This window comes from Molossus molossus, unplaced genomic scaffold (genome assembly GCF_014108415.1).
Source record: "Molossus molossus isolate mMolMol1 unplaced genomic scaffold, mMolMol1.p scaffold_m16_p_2, whole genome shotgun sequence".
Lineage (NCBI taxonomy): Eukaryota > Metazoa > Chordata > Mammalia > Chiroptera > Molossidae > Molossus > Molossus molossus.
The window spans coordinates 4136050-4154348 of NW_023425355.1; the positions used below are offsets into that span (position 1 = coordinate 4136050).

At 41.1% G+C, this 18299-nt stretch overlaps 1 protein-coding gene across 1 annotated transcript in view; it reads left to right on the forward strand.

Moving 5' to 3' along the window:
* The window catches only part of OPHN1 (oligophrenin 1), a 293249-nt gene that overhangs the window by 39435 nt on the left and 235515 nt on the right, over positions 1 to 18299 (forward strand). The window lies entirely within an intron of this gene.

An 18299-nucleotide genomic window follows, 5' to 3' on the forward strand; every position in this document is an offset into this window, starting at 1 on the left:
GCACCCGTGATGTCACTTCCTGTTCACAAAGATGACGTGGCAGGTCATACTGTGACCTTCTTTCTTTATTTATTTTTTTAAACATTTTTTTCTTTATTGATTTTAGAGAGAGAAGAAGGAAGAGGGAGAGAGAGAAAGAAACATCGATGAGAGAGAACATCGATTGTCTGCCTCCTGCATGCCCCCCACTGGGGATCCGGCCCAAAACCTGGGCATGTGCCCTGACTGGGAATTGAACCGGTGACCCCTTGGTGCATGGGTCGATGCTCAACCACTGAGCTACACCAGCTAGACTGTGAAGTTCTTTAAAAGAAAAGAAAAGAATGTTCAGACTGAAATTTCAAGGTTTTCCAGATTATGCACCCAACTCTTTGTTTTGGCCTAATCTCCTGCTGTCTTCATTTGTATCTTTTGATTTCAAGCTAAATTGGACTCTTCACTGTTCTCCCAACCTATGCTCAACTCTGTTCCCCCTCAGGATTGTTTTTTTGCTGGAATGTGCTTGCCTCCATCCATTTCTGTTGTAATCCTGCTATCTTGCAAGGCCCATCTCAAATCTTACCTTCCCTTTGCATTCCTCTCGCTTCCTGCCAGTTGATTGTGATTTCTTCCTCATTTGAACTCTTATGGGACTGTCTATGTCTCATGATGCTTGTTTGATCCTTCATATTACATATATTTATGTCCTCATCGTCAGTGCTATATTGGATGCTGTCCTTGAAACACAAGACTTGTTTCTTAATGATTTTTATATTACTGAGCAATATGAAGCCTAGAGCCATGTATATATCTAGCTTTCAGAAAGTATTTGTGAAATTGAAGAGAGTTTTATATCTTGTTCCAGTAGTCTACCTGGAATCTTTCCTAGGCCAGGCCGAAATGTCACCTTCTCAGTTAGAATTACTACTCCCCCTCTGGGTGGTCCTGTATATGTTGTTTACAGCACACTTGTTATCAAGTTATCCATATTTGTGAATATCTATCTTTCCTTCTTGGACGAGGGATTGGTTCTGATTTATTTTTCTCTGTCATGCCATTTAGCATGGTGCCTGGCTCATAAACATTCAGTGACTGTTAGTTGAATTGAGTAACTCTTTCAATATAATTATCATAAATTTCCTATTTTTTTTCTTTTCAATAAAGGTATTCTTGTGACAAGTCAGCCACATTCATAGGGTAATTAGTATATAAAACACCTTTTCTCCAAAATCTTTGAGACCTACACTAACAAACTTTCTTTGTCACAGTCATAAAGGGTGAAGTTCCAATATCTACTGGGAAGTAGGGGTTGTATAAACACATCTGGAGTGGAGGTTGTGTGCAAGAGTGGAAGGTTATGACATCAAAAAATCTGTTTTTGAATCCAGTGCCAACAATCAATGATAACACATATCAGTGGGGATGGTCTACTTTTATGTCGCAGTATCGAACAGCCTCCAAAATATCAGTGGCTTATTACAAAGGTTTATTTCCTTAGCACGAATGCATGGAAGAGTGGCTGGGTGCTCTGCTATCATAGACACTCAGGGTCTGAGGCTGATGGAGCTTCATTGTCATGACCACTGAGGCAGGCGGAAAAGAATATGAGGTTTGCTCTGTGACCCTTAAAGCTTCTGGTAGAAATGACACACATCACGCCTGCTCGTATACATTGGCAAAGTAAGTGGCCTTCAGAGCAGGGGGGAAGTGCAGCCCTACCAGTTGCCTGGACGGAAGAATCAGTAATATTTGGTGAACAGCACCGGTATCTATCACCCATGCTAAAGACTCGATGGAAAGAATATTGGAAAAACCTAACTCAGATGCTTAGGAAGGGCAGGGTAGAGGGACAAGGAAGTGTTCAACTTAGAACTTAAGCTGTTAACAGGTACTTACTGAGCACCTTTTATATACTGGACACTGGGACAGTATGGTGAACAAGACTAACACGGTCTCTGTCTTCAAGGAACTAACTTATATTCCAGAGGCTGGCAAAAATGAAGTTAGCAGACAAATAAAATAGGGGACTAAAAGGCTGAGAGAGTAACAGAGGGGGACTTTCTTTGGTAATGTGGTCAGGGAAGTCTTCATAGAAGAGGTGACATTTAATTTGAGAATGGAATGATAAGAAGGCACAAACCACACAAAGATCTGGGTGGAAGGGTTGGGGAGAATATTCCAGATAGAGGGAAGAATGTATACAAAGACTCTGAGCTTGCCAAGAGCTAGATTCTCCTCCCTACTCCCGCTCCCTTCAAGGTACTAAAAGAAGACCAGTGTGGTTGGAAGGTATTGACTAGTTGCCTGATCACTTGGGGCCTGTAGACCAGGTAGGGACATACTGTGTGAACCCATCTGAGGGCTTAAAACATGAAGATTTAATTGTGATTTTGAGCTTAGTGTGGCTGCACTGTGGACAATGAATTCAAGATGGACAAGAATGGACGAGGGCACAGTGGTTAGGTGGTAGTTGCAGTAGTACATGTGAGAGATGATGATGGCTTAGTTTAGGGTGGGGATGGACAAATGTATTCGATATTTATGAGTAAATCAATGGGATTTGGTGATGGGTTGGATAGATGGAAGGTGACAAAGAAGAGATATCACAGATGGCTACCTAGTTTCTAGATGCATGGTAGAGCTAGTCTCTGAGATGGGGAATCCTGGAGAAGGACCAGTATTGTGAGGAAGATTGGATGTTAGATTTTACATATGCTGAGGAACCCTCCTGACTCACAGTCTGAGGAGCACACGGTCTCTAGGTTAGGGCCTTAGCTCTCTGATACGATGTAAATGTAATCCTCGTTCAAGGTCAGGGGACCAGAGCAAGTGACTTTTTATAAGCCAGATAGCCCTATGTTCCTGTGCGGTTTCTTTTCCACCATTAAATGCATCACCACCACAGAAATGGAACACATAGAAGGGGTTGGAGAACATTTTTGTGGGTTTGAAAATTTCAAGTGAAAAAATGTGTTGGCTTGAAATCTTTGGAAACCATTCCATAGGGTTATTATAGCTGCAGCCGATATCAGTGAATGGAACAGCGGATGAAAATCCAAAACATGCAAAGATCACTCAAGCGCTGGGGCACTGTGGAAGAGGGTGAGCTTTAGGTGCACCTGTCTCCCACTGGCTAGAGCGTAATTTGAGGCAAAAGCACACACATGTAGTCATGGGCAACTATAAAAGCATCTCCTACAAATACTAGCAAATAAAAGCTAGTAAGCGAAGGTAGGAGGCAATAGAAGATCAAAGGCAGCTCCAGTTTCTTTGCAGGATGTGGTGCCCGAATTGGGTGGTTTTCCTGCAGATACTGTGGTCTGGAAATAAACAGCTGGCCTCTCAGTCTTTCTTCGAAGAACTCCCCCGACAAACCCAAGCAAGATCATTAGATTACCTTTGTTAATGTTAGAGGATGGAAGGAGCCTGATCTGAGAAGAAGAAGAAATACCAAGCCGGTGCTAAAAGGAAGATGGTGGTGGTAAAGGAAAACAGCCCAGGGAATTAAGAAGGGGTTAGCTAATTAACCTAACAGGAGGGGAAAAAAAAGCCAAAAGAAACAGACCTTCAAGCTCGGTTGAGGCTGCCCTGTGCCAATGGATTCAGCTGCCTGGCAAGGGCAGGCCTCCTGCGAAGTGTAATTGGCTTTGCCAAGAAGAGTTCCGGGGTCCGGGGGAGGCCTGTTTTGTAAACCTGCTGGGAATCCTTTAGCGAACGCCTGTGGTCCCAGTTTACAGTGGATTAGAAGTTAGAAGCAAAAAAGGCAAAGGTTGTTAACCTTCCTGATTTTATCTAAATGGAACTTACATTACAGCCTGAGAAGATTAAAGAAATCTGGGGGAACCGTGCTGGAGGCTGTTCCAACACAGCTCTGGCTAAGCAGTCCTGGTATTGCTTCCAAGGGAAGATCTGCTCACAGTGGGGAGGTAGTTTTCATTTGCCACCCAGAGAAGATTAGCCACAAGATCCAGTTATTTGCAGTTTCCAGGAGCCTCTCAGTGCATGCCTCTGGGGGCAGATTTCCCTGGGGATGTAGGGAGTGATGGGTAACCTTCTAGCCAGTTACTACTGACCAGGGGCTCAACCTTTAAACAAGGTTACTCATTAGTGTTCAGAGTCAGGAACTCCCCTGTGGTCCCTCACTTAACTCCCTGAAGCCCTAGACACAGGCAGAAGGCATGTAGATTTCCGGAACCTCATCAGCCTTGATGCTTATTGCTGTGCAGGGAAGTCCCGTCGCGTTATTAAGTCCTGTTGCACTGTCCTGGGGAAGGGGGATGGTTGAGGGTCCATTTAGCCTCCATCTTCAGTAATCTGTTGGTATGAATCCTTGATATGCCTTCAAAGAAATACATTCCACTCATCAGGTATCCTGAAATCACACTGAAATTACCTCCATATAAGGCAGTAACAGTCAGAATATATAATGATAGGAAAGACCCCTTTCAAATTGCAACAGAAAGGAGAAAATACCTAAGAGTAAGCTTAAGAAACAATATGTAAATTTTACATGAAGGAAAAAAGAAGTATCACTGAGGAACACAAAAGAAGACTTAGACTAATAGACATACCATATTTTTTAATGAATAGTAATGTGAAATATCAATTAATTTCAGTAAATAGTAGGATAAGTTAAACTCCATTCAATACTAAAAATTCAATCTTTGTTAAGCTGATTATGCAATACCTTTGTAAAAACAAGCAAGCATGAAAACCCAGTGACATTCGAAAACAGTGAGTAGTTAAGGAGTTTAGTTTCATTAGAAATTAAAATAACATTATTAAGCTACAACAGTTAAAACTGTATGGTACTGGTACATAATTTTAAAGACAGATCAAGGAAATAGACTAGGAAGTGTAGGGATATATTGAAATCACATAGAAATTTTACATCTGGTAAAGATGGCCTTTCAGATTAGCGAGAAATAGATGGATTATTTATTTTTATTTTTATTTTTTTATCCTCACCCGAGGATATTTTTCCATTTTTTGTACAGATAGAGTGGGAGGGAGAGAGAGGAAGGGAGAGAGAGAGAGAAACATCGATGTGAAGGGACACATCGAGTGGCTGCCACCCGCACGACCGACCAGGGCCGGGGACAAACTGCAACCGAGGTACATGCCCTTAGCGGGAACCGAACCCGGGTCTCTCCAGACCGCAGGCCGACGCTCTAACCGCTGAGCCAAACCGGCCAGGGCTAGATGGATTATTTAACGGAGGTTGTTGGATCATGTTGGTAGTCATTTGGGGGGGGGGGCACCTCATACTCAACACCCATGTAAAATACAGATAAATCAGAGTTTGAAATGTAAAAAATAGGGTCATAAAATATAGGAAAAAATTGGGAGTGTTTACAAACTAATTTTAGAGAAAGGAAGGATTTTTTAAATATGATACAAAATTAGGAACCGATAAAAGGAAAACATGATATCGCTGAGAGCATGAAAGGCAAACTTCTGTATGGAAAAAGAGCATCACGGATAAAGTCATAAGCCAGATGAGTGACAGTCATACTTTGCCACAGTGGAAACCAGGACAGCTTCTGTGGAGGGAGTTTGGCAATTGAAATAAAAAAAAAAAAATCCATATACTTTGACCCGGGAATTCTACTTTTTTCATTTTATTCTATGGATCTATACCCTCTATATCCATACATGTGCAAAAAGGTATAGGTACAAAATAATTGATGTTGCCACTGTAAAATTTAGTGGCTTAAAACAATACATAAAGTCAAGGCATGAACAGGCCTTCTGGAGGCTCTGTGGGGATCAATTTCCGTGCCTTTTCCAGCTTCTAGAGGCCACCTGTACTGCTTGGCTTGTGGCCCCTTCCATCTTTAACGCACACCACTCCAGTCTCTGTCTCTGTTGTCACATCGCTGCCTCCCTCTTCTTACAAGGACCCTTGTGATTATATTGGGTCCATCCAGAGAATCACTGATGATCACCCCATTGAAGATCCCTTTCGCTGTATATGGTCAGGTGTTAACAGGTTCTGGGGATTAGAACATGGATGTCTTTGAGGGCCCATTATTCAGCCCATGGTTGACATGTTCTTGCATCCCCTGCATTCCCTATCTCTGGAAGAAAAGGAAACTGCTACTGATAACTGCCTCTGGAGAGAGGAACCTGAGGAACCTGGGGCTGAGGGACAAGGGTGGCACAAAGATGCCCTGTTACTTTCTGTGTTTGTGTGTCTGTCTGTTTTTTTTTTTTTTTTTAAAGTGACATATGCTTATTGTAGAGATTTTAGAAATTATAAAAAAGAGAAAATCATAGCCTAGCTGATGTGGCTAAGTGGATTGAGCATTACCCTGTGCACCAAGAGGACGCTGGTTTGATTCCCGGGCAGGGCACAAGCCCAGGTTGTGGGCCAGATCCCCAGTGGGGGGCATGCAGGAGGCGGCCAGTCGATGTTCTCTCTCATCGCTGTTTCTATCTCTCTTTCCCTCTCTCTTCCTCTTTCTCTAAAAATTACTAAAAATATTTGAAAATAGAAAAGCATAAAAGTATTGATTATAATCCACCCAAACTCAACCACTATTAATATTTTAGTATATTTCCTTTTATTGTTTTTTTCTGTCTAATCAGAATTATGTCTGTGGTACACAGAATAATTGATTCCCAAAGATTTTCACTCTAATCCCCAGAAATGTGAATATGAATATAGTATCTCACATGGTAAAGAGGAATTTTTAGATGTGAGTAAGGATCACGAGACAGGGAGGTGGTCCTGGCTTATCTGAGCGGGCTGAAGGTAATTACAAGGATCCTTATAAGGGAGAGACAGGAGGGTCAGAGAGAGAGAAAGTGATGCGAAAATGGAAGCAGAGGTTGAGTGATACATCCAGGAGCCAAGGACTGTGCACAGCCTTTAGTGGCTGGAAAGGGAAGGACTGAATTCTTGGACTTGAATCCCTAGAACTGGAAGAAAATAAGTCTGTGTCATTTAAAAATAATGAATTTGTGGTAATTCATTAACAGTGGCATTAGGAAAGTAATGCAATGTCTTTGAATAATAATATGTCTAAGAATAATAATAATAATTTTCCCACATGCTTTATTTAACATTTTGTTTGGTATGTGAATACTGTCATTACTTTAATGTTACTACTTATTTATTTGCCTGATTATCTAGACCATAAGTTATAAAAGGGCAGGGCTCATTTATGTCTTTTCTCCCTAGTTTTATTGAGATATTATTGACATATATGCATTTTTAAGGTGTACAATGTGATGATTTGAAACACACACATACACACACACACACACACACACACACACACAGGGGTGGGCAAAAGTAGATTTACAGTTGTGAGTACATGAAACAGAGTTTATTCTTTTTTTGTTTGTTTTTTTATCCTCACCCGAGGACGTTTTTCCATTTTTTGTAGATAGAGTGGGAGGAAGAGAGAGGAAGAGATAGAGAGAGAGAAACATCAACGTGAAAGGGACACATCGAGTGGCTGCCACCGCACGACCAACCAGGGTCGAGGACAAACTGCAACCGAAGCACGTGCCCTTAGCGGGAACCGAACCCGGGTCTCTCTGGACCGCAGGCCGGCGCTCTAACCGCTGAGCCAAACAGGCCAGGGCCAGAGTTTATTCTTATACTATTATTTATTCTTGTATTATGTATTTTTTCTATATGAATAAGTGTATGTTATCATTTAGAAAAATATCTAAAAAAGCTGAACTCAGTCCAGACGGTGTGGCTCAGTGGTTGAGCGTTTACCCATGCACCAAGAGGCCCCCGCTTGATTCCCGGTCAGGGCACATGCCCAGGTTGTGGGCCCAATCCCCAGTGGGGGACATGCAGGAGGTACCCAATCCATGTTCTCTCTCTCTGTCCTTCTCCCTTCGTCTCTCTCTAAAAATCAATAAAGAAAAAAATGCTGAACTCAAATATAGAGTAAATTGGTGGTCTCCAGGGGTTGGTCAAAGGTTACAGAATTCCAGCTAGTCTATGAATAGGTTCCGGTGGTCTAATTTACATCATGGTGAGTATAATTAATAGTACTGTGTCATACACAAGAATTAATTCCAAGCTTCTTCACAAGGCATATAAGACCATTTATAATCTGATCACAGCCCACTTCTTCAAGCTTCCTTTCCTATCATTTCCTCCCATATATATCCTCCACTGTACCAACCAAGCTAGTTCTTGTTTCCTGAACACAGTTGCATTCTTGCGCTCCGTGCCATTGCTGTGCCCTTTGCCTGCCGTAGCCATTGCGGATTTTCTGTCTGGAAAATGTACTCATTCTTCAAATTGCAGCTCAAATGGATTCTCTTCTGTGCAGCTTCCTGCCTCTTACTCAAATATAATCAGATGACCCTTTTATTCTTCCAGTGCCTTTGATTTATACATTTATTGCTGCATTCCCAACATTGTGTTGTAATTATTTACTGTCTGTGTCTCTCCTGTGAGCTCCTCCAGGTCAGGGACCTTCTTCTTTGGCTTCATCACCCACAGCACCTAGCACAGTTTTGTCAGATAAGTGCTCATAAGTTTGTCCAGTAGCCATTCATTCATTCATTCATTCATTCAGCCAGTCAGTCATTCTGCAAATAGTTATTGAACATCGTCTGTACGCCAGGCCCTGTTCTATCTGTTGCAGCTGCAGTGGTGAAAGACACAAACCAAGTCCTTTCTTTTACGGAGCTTGAATTTTAATGGGGAGAGGCATGCAGTACACGAACAAACAATTAAATAAGATATTTGCTGAGAGTTCTTGGTTCTGTGAAGAAAATATAACAGGGCAGTGGGATAGAGAGCATCATAGTTTATATTTTTACAAGGTGCTTCTGGCTTCTGTGAGTTGAATGGATTATAGGAGTGAGAGTGGAAGCAGGGACCTCAGTTATAAGGCTCTTGTGTTAATCTGGGCAAAAGATTATGGGGGCCTGGACTAAAGTGGTGGTGGAGGTAGTGAGAAGGGCATAGGGATTCAGGATATACCTAGAAAGTGGAGCCATCACTATTTATTACTTGCTAATGGGGTGACTGAGAGAGAGAGAGAGAGAGAGAGAGAGAGAGAGAGAGAGAGAGAGAGAGAGAAGAGAGAGAGAGAAGAGGAGAGGACAGGAGAGGTGAGGGGAGAAGGAGGGGAGGGGAGCAGAGAGAGGGGAGAGAGATAGGTCAAGGACAAGAGGATGAGTCATAAGCCTAATGGCTTTAAGCATCTGAATGGTGTGCGGGCTTGTAGGCTGGGGGCACACGGGTTTGTGGGTGTACGTGAGTGGGAGAGAGAGACACGATACTGAGAGTTTTGTTTGCATATCATAAAATTTGAGATGCCTATTTGAAATGAATAAGACAAGGGTAGCTGTGGTCAGTCTAAAATTTTTATCAACTGGGTCACATGAGCAACACTTCATTCTTCTGCGCTTATTGTTCTGATTTATAAGAGCCGAGGTGAGAGAAGGAAGCGTTTTGACAGTTAAAATCAGTTTGCTGATGCATCACATTTGCTAAGTTTACTTTGTTTTTGTTTTTTTTCTTATAGTCCATTCTTTGTAAATGTTAGATGGAGATCCCTCCCCTTCTGTATTCAGTTTACAAAATAAACTGACCTGCTCAGGGGGCCCTTAGTGAGAGCTGAGTGAGTCTGTGGAGGTTAATGACAGTTGTGGGTAGATGGGCTAGGAGACTACCTGGTGGGTGGCAGGGAAAATGACTGATGTGTCAGAGCCAAATACGGGTATTCGTTTTCCCAGTATAGAAGAGAATTTGCTGGTAGCAAAGTTTTCTTAGAAGTAAGACACTGCTAAGCAGTAAGGATGATTGTTCAATATTGGGTTTGGCCTTATTTTGAAACATTAGACCTAGAGTTTGGATACCAGCCCATTGAGGCCACTGGCAAAAACTACGAGTGCAGATTCAGGATTTTAACATTTCTGGAACTCTGGGCTGTGTTCTGGAAGACTGCAGCCAAGGTGGGGCTGGCCACAGAGGCCTGTTTTTTCTGCCACAGAAAAGCACAGCTTTTGGAAATACATCCTTAAAAGGAAAGGGTTTATTCACTATAATCTCGTGGCCTGTTTCAGGAAGGGGTTAACTTTGGCTTTGATAAGCAATGGGTTTGGATGGAGTTACTGTCATTTATGTGCAGGGACATTCGGAAAGCTTTTTTCCCTCCGAAGATTCCACTGAGCTGTCGGCATGTGTTCTGTTGGGGTGCTTGAGACTTTGCTGTTCTCGCTGTGGCTGCTGGTACGGTGTCCTTGAGGTCACCATCAGCGTACAACAGTTTGTGCTTCAGACCCTGGAATTATCATTTTCATTCTAACAGATCTACCTTTAAATTGAGAAGCAGCAGACACAAAGAGTTCATTCTTTCTGACCCATGAGGCAGAATACACCATGCAGATTTGTGGGAAGAATTTCAGAGCAGACATTCAACATAGTAAATTATACCAATAAGCAAAGCCTCTTCAAGTCCACCCTCTTGACTCTTGAGATGCAACCAACAAACCACCCATGTTTTTTTTTCCACTGGCCCGAAGCACATGGATCTAGCAGAGTGAACATTTTGCTGTTCTATGAATTCTTTTCAAACTTCTTACTTGCCTGTAATGCGACTCACTTGGGTTTCACATGTGAACAACAGAGTGTAATGGAATTTATTGTTTGTGGTGCTTTTTAAACAAATGATTGTTAAGGGACATCTGGTTGCACTTAATAAAGTTCCTCCTGTGTGTGTGTGTGTGTGTGTGTGTGTGTGTGTGTGTGTGTAACATGTCTCCAGTTGTAAGGTTCATTTCCACATTCAAATCTTCTTATTGCATTGGGTTCCAGAAGAGCTTTGTTGATTACACATTTTAGGGCATGAAATACAGACTAATTTCTTTTTCTTTTCTCCTCATTTACCAAGAAAAAGAGGACTGACATCTCCTCATGTTCAGACTTAATAGGACAGTCACAATGTAGCAGCATTCTTTGTCACACTAGCTTGTGGCAGAGGATTTTAGGGGTTGATGAGATCTTAATTCTTTAATCCAGTTATTTCTGGGAGGGGGTGAGAGATATACTTTTGGCATTGAAAAAAAAATAGTCCTTACCTGAGGATATTTTTCCATTGATTTTCGACAGAGTGCAAGGGAGGGAGGGAGGGAGAGAGAGAGAGAAACGCTTTTCTCAAAAATGGGATAATAGTATAACCTACTTTCTGAGGTTGAAGTGAGGATTCCAGGCCATATGTGTCAACCCCTGGCCTCAGAGGATAGTAGTAGTCATTAATATGACTTATTTTATCAAGTTTCCAATTGTGAGATTTTGCTTCGTAATTTACTACATTTGATGACATGCGATACACTGTGCCTTTTAATCCCTCCAGAGGATGGTCGGGCACAGGGGTCAGTGTGGAGGTAGGCTTCTGGGACATGGCTGCTATTGAGATGATGACTGAAATCACTTACAGTCAGGCAGTGATAGCAATTTCCAGTTGCGGAGGGAGTCGAGGCCAAGGCTGGTTCAGTGCAAGGGAAGGGTGTGTAGCCAAAAAAGAGGAAATGAGAAAGGGAACCAGCTGTGATGGATGTCAGGAAGAAATCGAGAAATTCCTCCTGATTACATGGGCGAGGGCAAAGGGGTTCTGGAGCCCGAGCGTGGATGCACAGGGTATTGACGTCCCCCTTCTGAGCGCTGGCCTCCTAGCCTTGTTCAGAGCAGCTGGCCTTGGTCGTGCACTTCAGGATGTCCTTCACTAGCGACGAGGTGGCCTTCTGCCCTCCGTTTCCCAAGCCAATCGAATCCAAGGCTGTGTTCTGCTGTGAGCACCATGGCTTTCGTGCCAGCAGCCTGGTGAGGTGCCAGGACCCCCTTGGGGGAGTCTTTCTGGAATGTGTTGCTCAGCAGAGCGGAAAACCTTGAGGAAGCGTCCCGGAAGGAAGCTGACTGTACCTGCGGTAGGTCTGTGCCATCTCAAAGGCTGAACGCCATGCTCCCGGGTGCTCCATGCCATGTTGGCTCCCCAGGCACCCTCCTTAGTCTCTGAGAAAGAACTGGCAGCTTCGATTTCCTTTTTTTTTTTTTTTTTTGGTTGTATTTGTTTTTTACTTTTTCTTTGATTAGTGGTCTGAGATCCTAGGGAAATTAGTCTTTTGTGAAAAGCATGTACACAATACCCCAAAAGGAAGTATACTATTCAGTGGAAAAGTTGTAGTCACACAAAACCATTCTGACGGGCCATCCCTCTCAGCCTGGCCCAAGGTAACAATTTTCCTGCAGGGAGGAGTGTCATGGGAAATCGCCTCTGGCCTACAGAAGATGGCCAAGCAAATATGTTGTCTTGTGTGCAGTACACAAGACTAACTTAATACGTTGGTTTGTGTGTAGATCTCCGAGACAATAATGGTACCTGCCTTCAGCCCTTTGCAGTTTAGAAAGCCCTGTGCTGTTCCCCCTTTAACCCGAGTCTTACAACGAAGGTGAGAGAGGTGAGGTAGGGATTATCATTCCTATTTTACACATACGGAAGCCGTCAGGGAGTTGGATCTGGAGGTGGTTGGGACATCGATCATAGTGGTCAAGAGCATAGGTTCTAAAGCAGATAGCTGAGCTTTTTTTTTTTTTTTTTTTAATTTTGGTACTTTGGTAAAATATAACATGCATTTGTGATTTTGAACATTTGTATGTGCACAATTCAGTGGCGTTAATTATATTCATAATTCCAGTCATTGTGTCCAAATTTTTTTCATCACCCCAAACAGAAACTATGTAACCATTAAGTAACTCCCCACTTACTCTCTCCCCTCAGCCCCCAGTAACCTCTAATCTACTGTCTGTATGAATTTGGCTCTTCTAGATATTTCATACAAGTGGGATGATAATATTTGTCTTTTTATCTGGCTTATTTCACTTAGCACAATATTTTCAAGCTTCATTCATGTCATAATGTGTATCAGCATGTCATTTCTTCGTATTGCCCAGTAATATAAATATTTTATGTATGTACAAACTATATACATATGCACATATATATCACATATTGTTTTTGGTTGTTGTTCATCCTCACCTGAGGGTATTTTCCTATTGATTTTTAGAGAGAATGGGTGGGAGGGAGGGGGAGAGAGAGAGAGAAACATCGATGTGAAAGAGACACATCGATTGGTTGGCCCTGGCACGACCCCGACGATGGCCTGGGATCCAAACTGCAACCCAGGTATGTGCCCTTGACTGGGAATCAGACCTGAGACCCGTCAGTGCTTGGGCTGATGCTCTAACCACTGAGCACACTGGCCAGGGCTATCACATTGTTTATTCATTCATCCGTTGATAGGCATTTAGGTTGTTTCCACAGAATGGTTATTGTGACAAGTGGTGCTGTGCTGTGAACATTCGGGTGCGAGTTTTTGGTTGAAGACTTGTTTTCAATTCTTTTGGGTATATACCTAGGAGTAGATTTGCTGGGTCACATGGTAAGTCTATGTTTAACGTTTCGAGAAACCGCCAGACTGTTTTCTATAACAGCTGCTCATTTTATATTCCCACCAGGCATGCACAAGAATACCCAATTCTTCATATCTTCACCAGGACTTACTAATTTTCTTGTTATAACCATCCTAATAGGCATGAAGTGGGTATATCATTAGAGTTTTTATTTTTATTTCCCTAATAACTAAAGATAATCATCTTTTCATATCTTATTGACCATTTGTATATCTTCTTTGGGAAAATGTCTATTCAAGTCCTTTGCCAATGTTAAAATTCTATTGTTTATATTTTTGAGTGGTAGGAGTACTTTACCTATTCTATATATTAACACTTATCAGATTATATGATTTTCTAATATTTTCTCCCATTGTATAGGTTGCCTTTCACTCTCTTGATGATACCCTTCGAAGCACAAAAAGTTTGAATTGTGATGAAGTCTGATTTATGTATTTTCCTCTGTTGCTCATGACTTTGTTACTATATCTAAGAATTTATAGCCAAGTCTAAGGTCATGAAGATTTACCCTTATGTTTTCTTCTAAGAGGGTTATACTTTTAGCTCTTAATTTATGTTTTCTCCATTTAGAGTAAAATTTTTTACATGGCATAAGATAGGGCTCCAAATTTATTCTTTTGCATGTGCAGATACAGTTGTCCAGCTCTATTTTTTTGAAGAGTATTTTCTCTATGGAATGGATTTGGCATCCTTGTCAGTTTCTGATTTAAAAATTCTGTTTCACTGATGTTAGCATATTCATCTCAACTCTCTTTTAGTTACCATTTGCATGGAATCGTTTTTTTTTTTCACCCTTTACTTCTTTGGATCTGTGTCTGTCTTTGAATCTCAAGTGAGTCTGCTGTAAACAGCATATAATTGGATCTTATTTTTTTTCATCACAGTATAATTGGCATATAACATTATATTAGTTTCAGGTGTACAATATAATGATTCAGTATTTGTATATATTGTGAAATTATCATTACAGCAATTCTAGTTACCATCTTGTCACTGTACATAGTTACAAATACATTTTTTTGTCATGAGGACTTTTGTAAAAAATATGTTTTTTTTAATTGATTTTAGAGAGAGGAAGGGAGAGGGAGAGAGAGACAGAAACAGTCATCAGCTGCCTCCTGCACGCCCCCTCCTGGGGATCGAACCCAAAACGCAGGCATGTGCCCTGACCTGAATAGAACCAGTGCCCTCGCGGTGCACGAGATGATACCCAACCAACTGAGCCATACCAGCCAGGGCGTGATGAGGACTTTTAAGATCTACTCTCTTAGCAACTTTCAAATATGCAATACAGTATTATTAACCATCATCACCATGCTGTGCATTACATTCCCATGACTTACTTATTTTATAACTGGAAGTTTGTGCCTTTTGACCTCCTTCACTCATTTTTCCCACCCACTCCCCCCACCTCTGACAGCCATCAATTTGTTGTCCATGAGGTTTCTTTTTTTCAAATTCCGTGTGTGTGTGTGTGTGTGTGTGTGTGTGTGTGTATAGTGTTTTTGAGTTTTTTAGAGAGAGAAGAAGGGAGAGAGATAGAAACATCGATGTGAGAGTGATACATCAGTCAGCTGCCTCCTGCATGCCCCCTACTGGGGATGCAGCCCACAACCCGGGCATGTGCCCTGACCAAGAATTGAACTGGGACCTCTCAGTCTATGGGACAACACTCAGTCCACTTATCCACACCAGCTGAGCTCAAATTCCACATATAAGTGAGATCATATGGTATTTATCTTTCCCTGTCTTATTTCACGTAGCATAATGCTTTCAGAGTATATCCATGTTTTCACAAATGGCAAGATTTTGTTCTTTTTTTATGGTTGAATAGCACTCTATTATGTATATAATTTTCTTTATCCATTCTTCCATTAATGACCAGGAATCAAACCGGCAACCTTTTGGGGCATGGGTTAATACTCAACCACTGAGCCACATGAGCAGGGCTGATTGTTCTATTTTTTTTTCTTTAATTTGTTTTTATTTATTAATTTTAGAGAGAGAGGAAGGGAGAGGGAGAGAGAGATAGAAACTTCGATGAGAGAGAACATCGATCGGCTCCCTCCTGCATGCCCCCCATTAGGGATTTGGCCCACAACCTGGGCATGTGCCCTGACCAGGAATTGAACCGGGGACCTCTTGGAACATGGGTCGATGCTCAACTACTGAGCCACACCAGCCGGGCTCTATTTTTAATTTTTTGAAGGACCGCTATACTGTTTTCCATAGTACCAGTTTGCATCCTTGCCAGCACTCATTATTTATCTTTTTGATAATAGTCATTATAACAAGTATGGGTGATAACCTCATTATGGTTTTGATTTGTATTTCTCTGATGATTAGTGATGTTGAGCATCTTTTCATGTACCTGTTGGCCTTCTGTATATCTTTGGAAAAATGTCTATTCAGACCATCTGCCCATTTTTTAATCAGATTTATTTTGCTATTGAGTTATATGAGACTTGATGCGTTTTGGATATTAACACCTTAACATATATATGATTTGCAACTATTTTTTTTTCCATGTAGTAGGTCACCTTTTCATTTTGTTGATGATTGTTTTTGCTGTCTTTTTAGTTTGATGTAGTCCCACTTGTTTATTCTGTATGACTTGTTCATGCATATGTTGGAAGTTATGTCTTAACCAAACCTGGAATCCAGGTCCCCTGATTTCTATTCCATGTTCTGTAGTGTCAGGCGCCCACTTGCCTCATGAAGCTACCAGTTTGCCTGAGTAATGTCCTGCCAATCCCTCACAGTTGTAGGTATGTTTGGTGTTTGTCAGCAATGTGCTCAAAGCAGAAAGAAGAGGAGGAAGTAGAATATTGTGGGTATTTTTTTTTTTTTTTTTAGGAAAATTACCTAAAATCTACCATAATGAGTTGGGTCTTTTCTAAAAGCATAGGTCGTGGGACTCAAAATCAGTTGTCACGTTTTAGCCACTAGATCTTGGGCAGCGATTTAAACTCTGTGAACTGAATAGTTTTAGAAATCTCAAAAATGGGAATAATTGCCCTGGTCGGTGTTGCTCAGTGATTAGAGTGTTGGCCTGTGCACCGAAAGGTTTTGGGTTTGATTCCCAGTCAAGGGCACGTACCTGGGTTGCAGGTTCAGTTGCTGGTCCTGGTCGGGATGCATGCACCAGGCAACCAATCAATGCGTCTCTCTCACATCAATGTCTCTCTCTTCTCTCTCTCTCTCTCTCTCCCCCCCTTCCCTCCCTCCATCACTTTCACTCTGTCTAAAAAATAAATCAATGGAAAAAATATCCTCTGGTGAGGATTAAAAAAAAGGAATAATTGCTATCCTATAGAGTTGTTTCGAGGGTGAAATGATATCACTTATAAATATAAGGATTGGTATGTGGTAGATAACCACTAATGCCAGTTGTCTTTCTACCTCTTGGAGAGAAGTTGGTTCATTGACTTTCACCTTTCTCAGCTGAAACATGGTTTGTAATTATGATTGTGTAGAATTGGATGACCACTATTCTCTTTGGTGAATTTGTTTGTAGCTGAGGCAAAGGTAGCAGCTGTAAGCTGTAATTCTCTAGAGAGACATTCCTAATGCTGAGTGAGGAGGAGAGCACAGCTGTTTACGGAAAATGAACAAAATGATCATTTCATTATGCCAGCTGGTACATTACGAGATTTTTGCTTCCTGTTGATGTTTGCTTCAGAAGCTGCCTTACATTAAACATGTTCCCTACCTACTTGCCATAACTGTCTTTCTCTCTGCCTGGAATGCTTTCTCATTTTCTGTACCTGGAAAACGCCTGCATATTCTTTAAACCTCACTTTTTTTTTTTTTGTGAAACCTTGTTAGATGATGCTTTCAGAGGAATAGTATTATTCCTAAACATAGAAAAATATATTATAATTAATTAATTTATTTAAGTGCATTTCTCCACTTTTAGAGCATGTTCATTTGAAGGCACTGACAGTGTATATATTCTATTTTGTATTATAGGAGAGTAGCACATGACACAGTAATAATAATAGCTAAATTTCACTGTTTTATTTACACACACACACACACACACACACACTAATCCACACATTCACTCTATAAAGAAGATACCATTGTAATTCCCATTTCACAGATGAGGAAGAGTGAGGATTAGAGAAGTTAGGTAAATTGCCCAAAATCACCAGGCTCTGTGGTTGAAGAGTCTGTAGTGGACATTTGTTCTGAACCCGAAGCCGTGTTCTTAACCACTATGCTGTAGCGCAGGGCAGGTTAATAGGATTGTTGGTGGTAATGGAAATATTCTCTGTGATTTTTCTCTTTAAAAAAACTATTTTATTTTTCAATAACAGTTTACATTCAATATTATGTTAGTTCCATGTTTACAGCATATAATATACGAGGTGGTCCCCGTGACAGAATATGGTTATTACAATATTATTGACTATTTCCTATGTTGTACTTTACATCCCTGTGACTATTTTGCACTGTCAATATGTACTTCTTAATCTCTTATTTAATTTTTTTTTCACCCAGTCCCCAACCCCTCATCCCATATGGCAGCCATCACCTTGTTCTCTGTATCTGTTCATTTGCTTCTGCTCTATTTCTTTGTTTTGTTCATTAGATTCCACATATAAGTGAAATAATATGGTATTTGTCTTTCTCTGACATTTCACTTAGCATAATACCCTCTAGGTCCATCCATGTTGCAAATGGTAAGATTCTACTATTTTATGACTGACTAATATTTCATTGTATATATGTACCTCATCTTCTGTATCTGTCTATTAATGAACACTTAGCTTGCTTCCATATCTTGATTATTGTAGGTAATGCTGTTCATAGGGATGCACATATTTTTTAATATTAATGTTTTAGATTTCATCAGCTGGAT